Genomic DNA, 15,225 nt, shown 5'->3' with positions numbered 1-15,225 from the left:
TGTTTTGATTCAGTTGCTGGATTCTGTCTTTCTCCTTCCTCTCCTCTCCCTGCCTTGCTTTCCCTCCCCACCTCTCCTCCCTTCTTTTCCTCTGTGCTGGGATGGAACCCCCCGGGCCTTACTCAGGTCAGCAAACCCAACTACTGAGCTGCACCTGGCCCATGTGCGGACTCACTGTTGATAAACTCCCCTGTGTCTTGGCACCCTACAGATAGTTTATCCTGTTTGCCCACTAATGGGAAATTGAACAGCTGTCAGGATTAACAGAGGGTTCTAGTTGCTATTACTCTAAGACCAATGACCCCAAAATTTAATGACTTGAAACAACAATTTTAATATGTCACTAGACTCGGTTGGATAATTTCAGCAGGGTGAGGACAAGAGTTGGTTTCTGTCCCATATGCAGTTTTCAGCTAGAGCTATAGGTGAATCAGCTGAGAAGATTGAAAATTCCCAGGGCTGGAATTGGCCCTCTGAATGCTCATGCACCCTGCCCTTGGGCTGCGTGAGGAGAAATCGAACAGTGCTGGCTTGTGTAGCCTGCTCTGGCATGGGGGCCTCAAGGGAACCGGACTCTGGCAGCATCTGAAGTCAGCAAGCAGCAGTGCGACAGCGAAGGAGACACCAGTACTTCCTAAGGGCACAAGTCCTCGTGGCTACTGTACACTTGTTTAAGCAATCAGAAATCCACTCAGACTCCAGGGGAGGACACAAATCTTTCCCCGTGAGGGTTTAATGACAAAATACATGTGGGCTGGAAGCCATTCTGGCCACCATGAGATGGGGTCTGCGACATGGGATGGCTTCGGGAACTAAGACAGGTTTGAGAAAGAGCAGCAGCTGCAGTGCATCGTGTGTCTTGCCTTCAGACAAGACAGCTTCCCAATTCCTCCAATATCCTATGGATTGCTGAGGTAAAATTACCACCACTAGCCACGAGAAGGGAAAACCTACATGTTCCTGGAGCAAGAGTCACAGGTCGAGGCTGGAGAGATGCTCAGTGGTTACAAGCCCTAGTTAGTCTTCCAGAGGGCTCAGGTTTAGTTCTAGCACGCATGTGACAGTTCATGGTCATCTGTTACTCTAGCTCCAGGGGAATCTGACCACCTCATCTAGCCTCTGAGGGCACTAGGCGTGCATGTGTGGTGCAGAAATATACACGGAAGCAAACAGCTATGCACACAGACACCTGAATCCTGCTCTTCTACAGGACCTGGTCTCAGTTCTCAGCACTGACGAGGCAGTTACAGTACTTAGCCAAGTCTGAAACAGTAGTCGTGGGTGATCTGACACTCTCTCTGACTTCTTCAGGCTCCTGCCTGCACATGGCATACATATGTACACTCAGGCACACACACAATATTAAAAGACCTGCTGGTGTCTAGCTTGGAGCTGGCACCCACACTGATCTTGGCTTGTAGGGTTAAGTTCTAAAGTTAGTCAGCATTTTTCAAAAGTAGCTCATAGACACCTTAACTGTCACTTTAATAGAGGACTTCACTGTTTCTCGGCAGTTTAGAGGCGCATTTTCTATGCCTTGAGAACTAAGGTCATGCTGCATATGGGGGCACATGCTTATCGTTCCAGCCCTCAGACGGCTAAGGGAGGAGAAAGAGGAGGATCGTGAGTTCAAGGCTAGCCTGAGCTACATAGATCTAGTCTCAAAAAGATACCACCGCTACCAGCAATGATGAAACTGAGATCGTGGTGTGCTAGCAAGTCAGAGGGCCTAGGCTTCAATCTTGTCTCTCGAGCTTGTCCTGAGGTTGAAATAACACACATAGAAACCTTAGGACAGGGCTCTGCATGGTATTCACTCAGTTATGTAAGCTGTAAGCATGTGTGCTTTACAGCAGCAACATCTCCTGTTGGGGGTCCCACTGTGCCTTTGGCTGTTTTGGGACTCAGAAATCCCCCACCTCTGCTTCCCAAGTACTGAATTAAAGGGGTGTGTCACCACACCGCACTCATCTTCTGCTTCTTATGTAATGCCTATAGGTGTTTTGCCTGCATGTATCTGTACGCGGTACCCACTGAGGCCAGAAGAGAGAACCAGATCTCCCAGAATTGAGAGTTACAAGTCCTCTGGAAGAGCAGCCAGTGGTCCTAACAGCTGACCCATCTCTCCATCTCCATCCCTTTCTGTTACTTGAAACAGAAGGTGACCTATAAAGACAAATTAGAATGAACCTTCCCCCTCTCCCCTCTCCCTCCCTCTCCTCTGCTGGGCCTTAGGTATACTAGGCCAGTGTTCTACCATTAAGACTCATCTCTAGCCCCGGCCACTCGTTTTTTACTTCCATTAAATTAATTTTTTTGCCACCAGCTGAACAATGTGGCACATGCCTGTAATCCCAGTTCCTGGGACTAGGCGAGTTTTGAAGTCACTCTGGGCTTCAAACTGAGACCTTGAGCCTGGCATGATGGTTCATGCCTGTAACCAGGAGAATCAGGGAAGGTTGAGGTCAGGCTGCTGTATATTACAAGTTCTAAGATAGCCAGAGCTACAAAGTGAGACCCTGACTCAAAAAAAAAAAAAAAAAAAAAGCAAAACAAAACACAGTCAGCCTGCTGCCTGTTTTCATTTTAGCTAATTCTTTATAGTCAATTAATTTTCCAAATAATTAATTGTAATTATCTTCCCCTTGCACCAATAAGAGGCCTAACAATGGTTGGTATAAAATATATTGTATATTTTCTCTCTCTCTTTTTCTTTGGGACAATATCTTTGTCACCCTGATTGTCCTGGAACATGCTTTGTAGACCAGGCTAGCCTCCTAAGTACTAGGATTAAAGTGTGCCACTGTGCCCAGCCTTAGAGTTTTTCTCTCCCATGAGAGTTTATAGTTTATCTTCCCTAAACAAACAAACAAAAAACCCTTTCCTCCCCTAAAAACAAACAAACAAATAAACAAAAAACCAAACCCTTTCCTCCCCTAGAAATAAATAAATAAATAAATAAATAAATAAATAAATAAATAAATAACAGAAATGTCAAAGCAGGAGAAAAAAAGAATTCGTGGAGTGAACCAGCATATGTTTTACTAATGGCAGCATCCCATTGCAGAATGGTTCTCATTCGATAAAGTTCTGAGAAACGCTATTCAGTCTTAGCGCTGCTGTGAGCAAGCCACAACTGGCTAACCCGCGCATGCGCATCTTTTGGGCTGGACTGGTAATCTGTGGTTGCAGGGTATGTCTGGCTTCCACTTAAGAGGGTTATGACACCGGGAATCTCAGAGTGTTTCTCTTATCTGTACCAAAAAAGGCAAATCAAACCTCAATGGGGACAATCCTGGGACGACTGCTTTTGTTAATTAACAGAAGGACTGGTGCCGAGAGATCTTAGTCTCCAAAGTCAGAGGTGGTCGGAAATTTTGTTCTGAGATAACTGTAAGAACAGGATGTTTTACCTGGAAGGTTTGAGTTATTTGGGCAGAGGAGCATCCTGGGTTCCTAAGGCAAGTGTAGAGCTTCAGATAAGAAATATCCAGCGACAGCATCCCCCTTTTATCTCCACACGGTAGTTTCCAAGGAAACAGTATCCTGAGTCGTCCTGATAGCTCAAACCCGCTGATAATCCCTTTACACAGCCCAGTGTGCTTTGAAGCGATCAGAATACTGATTCTAGACTGGAGGCTGGTCTCAGTGGGAGCACTCACCTGGCAGGCTCACCCTAAGGGCTGATCCAAACCAAAACAAAGTGGTGAAGCCCACCCCTGTTTCTGTTCGGTTTAACTTATGTTCTCTACCCGCTCCCTGTCCCGTAAACAGATAACTTCCTCTCACCTGGTGTCTGGTGACACAGTCTTGCAGTGTGTTGTTTCCCTCGCAGCAATGAATGTAGCTTTGTCAGATTGCCCATCCTCTTCATTACCCACACATTACCTTGGGGATCACTGTGCATTAAAAAAAAATGTTTCTAATACATGGCTTAGAAACAGTACTTAAGAAATGATCGAGTTAGAGCTGTCTGGTGGGAGTATAGCTCAGTTGGTAAATTGTTTGTCTTGCAAGTGAGAGGACTAGAGTTTGATCCTCAGTCCCCTCTTTAAAAAAGCCACATCTACTGACAGATACTTATAACCCTAGAGCTGGGGAGGCAGAGACAGGCAGTTCCCTAGTGCTGACCACAGAGCCAGTCCAGCCTACTTGGCAAGTTTCACATCAGTGAAAAAGATCCTTACTCAGGGGAAAAAAATCGCAAAGAGGGCAGAGGCTAGGAAGATCTCCATCACATTGCTAAAGTGGTGCTCAAGGCACAGGAGCTGAATCCCAGCACCCACATAAAAGATGGGTGTGGCCCACTTACCTGCAACCTCAGTGCTGGGAGACAGGATCCCTGAGGCTCTGTAGCCCAGCTCCTGAATTGGTGACTCCAGGTTCAGAGAGAGTCTGTGTCTCAAAAAAAGATAGTGACTGAGGAAGAGCCCTAACAGAAGCCTCTCTCCTCTCTCTCTGTCTCTGTCTCTCTCTGTCTCTGTCTCTCTCTGTCTCTGTCTCTCTCTGTCTCTGTCTCTCTCTCTCTCTCTTTCACACACACACACACACACACACACACACACACACACACACACACACACACTAGTAGAATTAATGAGGCATGTTACCCTCCGTAATTCCAGCACTGGGGAGCCTGAGATGGGAGGATTGTGGTGGATTTGAAGTAAACCTAAAAAAAGTGAGACCTTGTCTCAAATCACAACCCCTCCAGGTGCAAAACACAATACACAAATTGTTGATTGAGGTGAATTTATACATTTCAAGAAATGACCTGGACTAGAGAGATGGCTCAGTGGTTAAGAGCACTGACTGCTCTCCAGAGGTCCTGAGTTCAATTCCCAGCAACCACATGGTGGCTCACAACCATCTGTAATGGGATCTGATGCCCTCTTCTGGTGTGTCTGAAGTCTACAGTGTACTTATATATAGTAAATAAATCTTAAAGAAAAAAGGAAAAGGAAATGACCTGCCTCTGAAGCATAGTATATTTAATCCCCCTCAACTTTATCATTTCAAAGGTATCACATAACATTTTAAGTGGTATGCCATAAAATTATCAATATAAAACACATATATAGAACTGGAGAAATGACTCAGTGGTTAAGGCCAAGTACTGCTAGCTGAGTAGTGGGACAACACTTTTAATCCCAGCACTCTGGCGGCAGAGGAAAGTGGATCTCTGAGTTCGAGATCAGCCTGGTCTACAGAGTGAGTTCTACAGTCGAAACAAACAAACAAAACAAAACAAAACAAAAGCAAACACTGCTCTTGCAAAGCCTTTGAGCTCAGTTCCCAACAAAACTCACACTGCCTGTAACTCCAACTCTGAGACCTTCTTCTGGACTCGGACTCGGGCAGCCTCTCTCAGACACATACACCCACAGACAGACAGACACAAACTAATTTAGAATAAAAACAAATCTTTAAAACATAAAATATCAGTGAATTAATTAAATTTTAACATTAAAAATCCCAAGTCGAGGGGTTGGGGATTTAGCTCAGTGGTAGAGCGCTTACCTAGGAAGCGCAAGGCCCTGGGTTCGGTCCCCAGCTCCGAAAAAAAGAACCAAAAAAAAAAAAAAAAAAAAAATCCCAAGTCGAGGCCTGGCGAGATGGCTGAGGAGTTAAGACCATTGACTACTGAGTTCAACTCCCAGCACCCTCATGGTGGCTCACAACCATCTGTAATGGGAGCCGATGCCCTCTTCTGGTGTGTCTGAAGACAGTAAGAGCATATTCACATACATGGAATAAGTAAATAATAAAAAAAAGGAAAAGAAAGTTCTCAAGTCAATAATTAGTGTCCTCGTACAGGCTGTCGGGCTTTTTTTGTTTGTTTGTTTCGGTGTTTTGAGGCACGGTTTCTCTGCAGAGTCCTGGCTGTCCTGGAGCTCTGTCTGTGGACCAGGCTGGCCTTGAACTCAGAGACTGGCTTGCCTCGGCCTCCTGAGTCCTGGAACTAAAGGTGGAGTTGCCACTGGCACTACCATTGGACTGCCACTGCCACTTGGCTCCTGTCAGGTTTTTTTTTTTTGTTTGTTTGTTTGTTTTAAGAATGATATAAGGAAGTACCCAGTTCTATGTTAATTTATTCTCTTTTCTCTTGTAGGTAAGTAAGTGCTTTACCACTGAGCTTATATATCAGTTCTTTTTTCTTTATTTTTTAGAATTTTTTCAAAAAAGTTTTTAAGATTTATTTTCTGTATGTGAGTACACTGTAGCTGTCTTCAGACACACCAGAAGAGGGCATCAGATCCCATTTCAGATGGTTGTAAACCACCCTGTGGTTGCCGGGAATTGAACTCAGGACCTTTAGGAAGGGCAGTCAGTGCTCTTAACCTCTGAGCCAGCCATCTTTCTGGCTCATTCTTTTTTCTTTGAGACAGAGTTTTATACAGCTCAGACTCACTGTGACCTTGCCACATAACCAAAGATGACCTGGAGAGTTTCTGACCTTCCTCTTGCCTCCTCTACCTCAGGAGTGTTGGGATTGCGGGCATGCTCCACCACGCCTGTTTGTTCTAAAGTTAACTTCATGATTTGTGTGAGTATTTGCCTGCATGTCTATCTGTGCACCACCAGTGGGGCCTGGTGCTCTCAGAACTCAGCTTTGGATCCCCTGAAATTAGAGTTAGAGATGGTTGTGAGCCACCATGCGGACTCTGGGAATTGAACCTGGGTCCTCTTCAAGAGTTGGCCTGTAATTCACTCTTTAGCAGAGGCCCACTTGAACTTGTGCCTTTCCTGCCGCCCTTCCTGAGAGTTGAGACTACGGGCTTGCAGCATCGCGCCCAGCTGAAAGCACATATTCTCTTACCACGGGAAAGCATGCATGGCCATGTAGAAATGGTGACCTTAGGGGCTGGGGATTTAGCTCAGTGGTAGAGCGCTTACCTAGGAAGCGCAAGGCCCTGGGTTCGGTCCCCAGCTCCGAAAAAAAGAACCAAAAAAAAAAAAAAAAAAAAAGAAATGGTGACCTTAGGTAGACTTTCTAAGTAGCCCTTAAGCTGAGCTACAGAAAGTCACTGATGCTATGTGGGATGAGGTTAGAGTCACGGTCTTTTGCTGCCTTGTTTGTGCTAAAGCTTCTTCAGCAGGCTCTGTGTGTGTGGTGTGTGTGTGTGTGTGTGTGTGTGTGTGTGTGTGTGTGTGTATGTGTGTGTGTATTTTGCCTATGTGTATATCTGTGCACCATGAGTATGCCTGGTGCCCCTCGGAGGCCAGAAGAGGGCATCAGATCCCCTTACAACTAGAGTTATAGACTATTGTAAACCTCTACGTGGGTGCTGGGAAGTAAACCTGGGGTCTTCAGGAAGAGCAGCCAGTGCTGTTAACCACTGAGCCATCTCTCCAGCCCCGGGAAAGTTGTTTTATCTGGATTTTTTTTTTAAATTTATATGAGCACACTCTTACTTGCTGTCTTCAGACACACCAGAAGAGGGCATCAGATCTCATTACAGATGGTTGTGAGCCACCATGTGGTTGCTGGGAATTGAACTCAGGACCTCTGGAAGAGTAGTCGGGTGCTGTTAACCACTGAGCCGTCTCTCCAGCCCTTTTCTGGATTCTTGCTCTAGGATCTTGTCAGGAACTTGATGTGCTCTGCAGATCTCTGGTTCTGCCCTTATCCTCACTATTCTGAAACTTGTTCAGAATGTTCTCCATAGATCTGGGACTCCACAAGATTGGAGGTGATTCTGAACAAGTAGGTAGGTATCCCCTTGGAGGAGTACCTCGCAGGAGGACCTTGGGACATCTAGACCTTATGTCAGCTGCTAAATCCCACTGTGAGACAAGGTCTAAGCTTGGAACCACATCCCTCATGTATTCATACAATAAATATTGAGTATTTAGCATTTGCAAGGGGCAGTTGTGTTTCTGTGAGAGACGCATAGGTGATGCAGAAAGAAGCACTAACGTATTTTTCATTTCTGGGAGAAAATGACTTTCACAGAGTTTTGGTTTAAATAGTATCAAAAATTAAAAAAAAAGGTAAGGCTTTTTTACAGGTTAAAAAAAAAGTTCAGGGGGCTGGAGAAATGGCTCAGTGGTTAAGAGCACTGACTGCTCTTCCAGAGGTCCTGAGTTCAATTCCCAGCAACCACATGGTGGCTCACAACCATCTGTAATAAGATCTGATGCGTGCTCCTGGTGTGTCTGAAGACAGCTACAGTGTACTCCTATATAATAAATAAATCCATTTTTAAAAAAAAAAAAAGTTCAGGGTTGGAGAGATGGCTCAGCGGTTAGGAGCACTGACTGCTCTTCCAGAGGTCCTGAGTTCAATTCCCAGCAACCACATGGTGGCTCACAACCATCTGTAATGGGATCCGATGCCCTCTTCCGGGGTGTGCCTGAAGACAGTAAGACAGTGACAGTGTATTCATATATATAAATAAATAAATCTTTTTTTTTAAAGTGCAATTTAGGGCCCTAGGGAGATGGCTCGGTGGTTAAACAGCTTGCCTTGCAAGAGTGATGTGTGGAGTTTCAATCCTCAGAAATGCTCATCCACCAATACTCCAGCCTGTGACAATGGAGACAGGATCCCCACAGGAAATTCTGGGTTTGAGGGAGAGACTCTGCCTCAATGAATAAGGTAGAAGGGAGAGTGAGGGTGATTCCTGGCATCAGCTTTGGGCTTTCACACCCAGGAATACACAAGTGATGTGGGAACCTGAGGGCTCTTTGGAAAATCAGTTGTGTTGGACGGTGTTTCGCTGGGGCCAACACATGAAGGAGCGTTTTCCTCAGGTGGACGCAGGTGAAAGACTAAGGCAGACTCGTGAAGGAATGCTTCACTGAAGTAGACACAGGAGAGAGAGTGTTCTGCTAAAGCAAACTCATGAAAGGACACATGATGAAGGACACGTATTGCCAACAATGCATTGGTCAGCCTTACATGCATTTGTTGGAACTCCGAGGACTCTAGCTGACTGGAATAACGTGTTGTGAGGCAAGACCCATGCTGAGGTAAGGCATGTGAGGACACGTGATACAGGAGTATAAATAGGACTCCACAGAGCCCTAGAGTGATGGAGATGGAGCCTGGCTTGCTGGTACAGCTAGCTGTGTGACGCTTGTGGGTCTCAAGTCTTCAACGATCTTCACTTCCCTGAGAGAGGCAGAGCCGAGAGCTTCTCTTGACATTCCTCCTGGCCCTTCCTGCTGACTGGAGCCGAGGTTGAGGCTTGGCTGTCTCTGCTAGGTCATGTCATTGCTACTGATTCCTGTTTGATATTCCAACGCAACCAAGCTGGACTGCTGGGGTATCCATGAAGTGTTTGTGAGTGGATCGAGCTGCAGCTGCCTGTCTCTGGTGGACGGAGGTTAAAGCATTTAAGAACCAACATTAAAAATAAAGTTTGCAAAAATTAAAGTTGCACACAAGTGTACCCACGCACAGGAAGACACATGTGCACCTACCCACCCACCTACACACACACACATGAAACTAAAAGAGAAAAAATATAGTTTATTGTAATATGCTGTACTGTGGCACTACATTATGATAAAAATATCTAATTCATGCTCAGGGACTGGAACCTTTGCTGGGCCTCTCGGCTAAAGTTAATAATACTGTTATGGTATTACAGTTGCTAACTGCTACTGTTACAGTCAGTGCTGCCTATTGTAGAGGAGCATGCCTTGAACCTCAGTGTTTTGGTTTTCCTCACTCCTGGGAAAAGACCATAGACTCAATCAACTAAAAGGTTTATTAATTATTGCTAGCAGGGCAACAACCTCTAAGCCAGACTTGAGATCGCTGTGAGAAGGCGGTGAGGGAAGAATTATTTTTTAAGAAATTAAAAAAAAAATATGGGTTGGGGATTTGGCTCAGTGGTAAAGCGCTTGCCTAGGAAGCGCAAGGTCCTGGGTTCGGTCCCCAGCCCCGAAAAAAAAAAAAAAAGAATTTTATATTTAATGTATGTGAGTACACTGTCATTCTCTACAGACACACCAGAAAGGGGCATCAGATCTCATTATAGATGGTTGTGAGCCACCATGTAGGTGCTGGGGATTGAACTCAGAACTCTGGAAGAGCAGTCAGTGCTCTAACCACTGAGCCGTCTCTCCAGCCTAGCAGTCAATACTCTTAACCAATGAACTACCTCTCCAGCCCTGAGAGAATTTTTAAAGGGAAACCAGCAAAAGGAGCTTGAGCATTGGCACAGGCAAGCCAGGAGCTGTTTTGCTCTGCCTAGATTAAGTTGTCAAGATGACCTGGATATCTGCACAAGCAGGTTAAAAGAAGACAAAAAAGCAGAAAACAGTCAAACTGCTGTAAAAAGTGTAACAAGTAAATACATGGTCGTGGCTTTACATTTCTGTGTGTGTGTGTGTGTGTGTGTGTGTCTTAGTTAGGATTTCTTTTTTTTTTTTTTTGGTTCTTTTTTTCGGAGCTGGGGACCGAACTCAGGGCCTTGCGCTTCCTAGGCAAGCGCTCTACCACTGAGCTAAATCCCCAGCCCCTCAGCCTTCCTTCTTACAGAACCCAGAACCACCAGCCCAGGGATGGCCCTCCCCCGCTGATCACTAATTGAGAAAAATGCCTTATGGCTGAATCTCATGGAGACATTTCCTCAGGGGAGGTTCCTTCCTCTCTGATGACTCTAGCTTGTGTCAAGTTAACTCACAAAACCAGCCAGCACAGTGGCTTTATTGAGTCAGAGTCATTGGGAACTATCTTCCAGAACTTGAAGTCATCCATAAATGGCTAGCGAGTACCAAGATGGGCGCCTAACAGAAAATGGAGGGTTTTAAACTTTATTTATTTGTCATCACACCAGCATTTGGGAGGCAGAGGCAGCTGGATCTCTGTGAGTTCCAGGCCAGCCAGGGGCTACAGAGTGAGACTCTGTCTTGATAAACAATAACAGGGCTCAGCGGTTAGGAGCACTGACTGCCCTTCCAGAGGTCTTGAGTTCAATTCCCAGCAACCATATGGTGGCTCACAACCATCTGTAATGGGATCTGATGTCCTCTTCTGGTGTGTCTGAAGACAGCTACAGTGTACTCATCTATAATAAATAAATCTTAAAAATAAATAAATAAATAAAAATAAATATTAAAAAAGACTTCAAAGTGCTATCCTAGTGTATAAGAGACCAAAATACAAGTTGCAAAATAATAAAAAAAAAAAACCGGCCTTATTTGCCCTGGATTTCCTACACAATCCACATTTACTGCCCAAGCTAATATGTAGGTGCAATCCTATGTTTCGTGTCCTCCCATGCCCTTCACATAGAGTAGTGCATGTGCGTGCTGGTAATCTTTAGCTGAAAACAGGAAAGAGGCCGAAAGCCTTAGAAAGTGAGAATCCACCATAAATTACGGCAGTGGCATTTGGACAAAGTGTCCCTCATTCCTTCTCCTATGCTTTCTGGGCTGTTCGGAGACACAGGGCAGCAGGCAGCCCTTTGCGACGGACAATGGAAGACACAGGGCGAGTGAAGTAGAGAATTCAGCCTCCGCCGCTCACTCTTGGCTAAAGGACACAAAGGGGAAGTGTTTGATTTCCGTCCTTAATGTGACATCAGTGTATTATTAGTGACCCAGTGTTTACGAATGCATTCAAACTGATACATTTTAGGGCCTCATGTGGGGAATCTAATCTGTTAAATCTGTGCAGTAAAACATAGGCTTTAACATAAAACTGTGAATCATAAGGAGGTATTAGTTTGTGTGTGTGTGTGTGTGTGTGTGTGTGTGTGTGTGTGTGTGTGTTGCTGTGTGTGTGAATGGTGCATGCACATATATACGCAAGTGCATGACCCTGTGTGTGCACACTCAGAAGATGGAGAATTTCTTCTTTTTTTGGTCTTCGCATTAATGCCTTGAGACAGGCTCTCCCACTGATCTTTGACTAAGCTGGCTGAGTAGTGAACTCTGGGGACCCACGTCTATCTGTTCCTTAATGTCTACTTGCAGGCCTGGGCGACAATGTCCAGCCTTTTTTTTTTTTTTTTTTAGATTTATTTATTTTATGTACATGAGTGTTTTTGCCTACATGTATGTATATGCGCCATGGGTATACTCAGTGCCTGAAGAGGCCAGGAGAGGGCATCAGATCTTAGAGTTACAGTCAGTCGTGAACCAACCTAAGGGTTCTGGGAATCAACCAACTCAGGTCATCTGCAAGGATCTCACTCTTGACGGCTAAGCTATCTCTCCAGCCATGGCATTCAGCTCTTTACCTGGCTGCTTCAGGGATTCGAATTCAGGCTCTTTGTGTAGAACAAAGGCTCTTACCTAATACCCCATCTCCTTGGCCCTCATTTGGGGTTTTTTTTTGGGGGGGGGGCGTTCAAGGCAGAGTTTCTTTGTGTAGCCCTGGCTGTTCTGGAACTTACTTTGAAGGCCAGGCTGGCCTGGAACTCTGAGATCTGCCTGCCTTAAAGGCTTGCACTACCATTCCTGGCTCCATTGTTTTTGTTTGAAACAGGGTCTCACCGTGTATTCCTTGATGGCCCAGAACTTACTGTGTAGTTGGTCTTGAATTCAGAGATCTGCCTGCCTCTGCCTTCCAGGTGCTGAGATTAAGGCTGTGTGCCACACTGTCCAGCCAAGATGCCATTGCTTTTAATCCCAGCACTTGGGAGGCAGATGCAGAGAGGTACGCAGGTCTTTGAGTTCGAGGCCAGCTTGGTCTACAAAGTAAGTTCCAGGACAGCCAGGGTTATACAGAAAAACGCTGTCTTGAAAAACAAACAAAAATTCAAACCAAACAAAATACATTTAAAGATAAAAATGGGGATGCTTTCCTTGCTGTAAAGTGTTTATAAAACCAGCAACTTAAAATGAGAATTCACACATAGTATGTGCCCCCAAAATATGATTGTTACTTTATTGAGTAATTAGGAGGGAGAGGGGCTGGAGAGACAGTTCAGCGGTTAAGAGCACTGACTGCTCCTCTAGAGGTCCTGAGTTCAATTCCCAGCAACCACGCGGTGGCTCACAACCATTTGTAATGGGATCCGATGTGCCCTTCTGGTGTGTCTGAAGACAGCAACAGTATACTCACATAATACAATAAATAAAAAAATAAATATTTAAAAAAAAGAGAGGAGGGAGAAATAAAAGTACTTTGAAACCCTTAAAACTCACCAATCGGCTATAGATCTGAACGTCAAGGTTGCTTAATTTGCCTATATTTGAGCCTGGGTTCTCAGAATAGAGCAGAAAAGGAAGTAACGGTTGGGGTAATCTGGCACAATTTTATGTAAATCAAAATTTCTTGCATGATGTCCTGGACTTTGGGGAGATACAACATGGGTAGGAAAACTTGTCCAAAGGCATCTCCTATTTCACTTCATTGTCCTGTCTAGCATGTTCCAAACCTGGAGAGATCTGATACTTAAGTCACTATTTATCTGGAGTCAAAGCACTTGTACTAATCATGGCGGTTGTCTGGGGAAGCCCTGAACATTGAATGAAGGGACCTTCATGTTACTGAAGTTGAGACACTGAATTGAGGCAGCATTGGTGATCTTAAAACCTACTTCCCCAAACGTGCTTGGCTTCTAGTAGTGAGAACAGATAAGATTAGATGTAAGCCCTTCCAAGGAGAATGGTGCCTCGATTTCAACTAGGGTCTCCCCAGAGACAGCATCTGGAAGAGGCTTTTCTAACAGCAGGAGAGGACAGGATCGATGTCACCACAGAAAGCTTCCAACTTAGCCGCCTCTTTTTCTCCTGAGCTCCTCAAATGATTAGTAAGGCTTCCGTGGGATTTGTGGGGCTGGTTCATATTGTAGCTTATACCATGTGACCAGTTGTCAGACCCAAGATCTCTCGCCCCCCGCAGCTAACTGCAGGTGTTTGGGGTGTGATGTGGGTAGCTTGCCTCCACCTGAGTGTCCCTGATCTCTCTGATGAAAGAATATACCTTTTCATCAATTACCTGACACTTCAATTTTTCATCCTTGAAAAGGCAAAGTTTGGGGCTGGAGAGATGGTTGAACAGTCAAGAACACTGGCTGCTCTTCCAGAGGACACAGGCTCAATTCCCAGCAACCACACAGCAGCTCACAGCTGTCTGTAACCCCAATTCCAGGGCTTCTGACACCCTCACATAGGCAAAACACCGCTGAGCATAAAAATAATTAAAATAAAAGGAAAGGAGCAGTTTATGGTGTCTATCTGGAGTTTCACCAAAAACATGGCTTATGGCAACTCCGTGGCCCAATCCTCTGGCGAATGTAAGTCTCTGGTCTGTCTTGAAATACTGGGAGAAGAATGCAAATATCATATTCATGCCTCGGGGATCAGGAATGAATTTTTTTCTTAGAACTTTTCCCATAACCTTTTGAATCAGAAAGTCTCTTCTTCCCTTTTACACATCCAGAGTCGGAGTCGGGAGTCAAGCAGTTAGTTATCTGTCACAGGAGGAGGGGCTTTGATGTAGTAGGAGAGGCTGGGGAAGGCAGCCCAGTTTTCGTCGGTGTGGTGCACATTTTAAGTTGGTGGGCTGTCAGCCAAATGCGATCTAACTGGCAATATATCTCATGACTGAATTCCGCAGGAAGGGAATGTTTTTTATTTGTTGGTTTTGTGTGTGTGTGTGTGTGTGTGTGTGTGTGTGTGTGTGTGTGTGTGTGTGTTTCGAGACAGGGTTTCTCTGTGTCACCTTAGCTGTCCTGGAACTCACAGAATGGCCTGTTACCAGAATGGCCTCAAAGTTAGGAAATGATATTGACAATGTTCCAGAATCCCTTGAAGTGGGTAAGCACGGAGTACACCGTGTTGGCGGTTGGTTTCGGTAGTAACTTCATTCTTGTTAGAAATGTAGGTGTTGAACAGTTTTCACCATCGAATTCTGTCGGGTACAACAGAATTGTACTGGTCCAATCCCATGCTCGTGCATTCACCTCTGTTTTGCCATGGGTTGAAAAAGCGAGAATTTGCAGGGTGGCTGAGCAGCAGTGCTGCGCCGAGCAGCAGGATGCGGACGAGCATGTTGGTGGCAGGCAGGTTGTTGAGCGCGGGGCACGCCGTCTGTAGGAGACTGGGGTAAGAAGTCAGGTCCTGAGTTGGCTGCATAGCTAGAGGTGTCCAGTCTTGCGAGAACGCTTACTCCCAGCAGTTTGAAAACTCTCAAGACACTACCTACCGTCAGTTCCAGCAGCACACGCGCACTGCGGGATGGGGCGGGGCGTGCGCATGCGCACCGCAATGGGCGGGGTCAGTGTGTACGCAGTCACGGCCCCTTCCCCGCCCTTT

Source organism: Rattus norvegicus, chromosome 5 (genome assembly GCF_021556685.1).
Source record: "Rattus norvegicus strain SHRSP/BbbUtx chromosome 5, alternate assembly SHRSP_T2T, whole genome shotgun sequence".
Taxonomy (NCBI): Eukaryota; Metazoa; Chordata; class Mammalia; order Rodentia; family Muridae; genus Rattus; species Rattus norvegicus.
The sequence above is the reverse complement of the archived record's forward strand: the minus strand, read 5'-3'. Positions refer to the sequence as shown.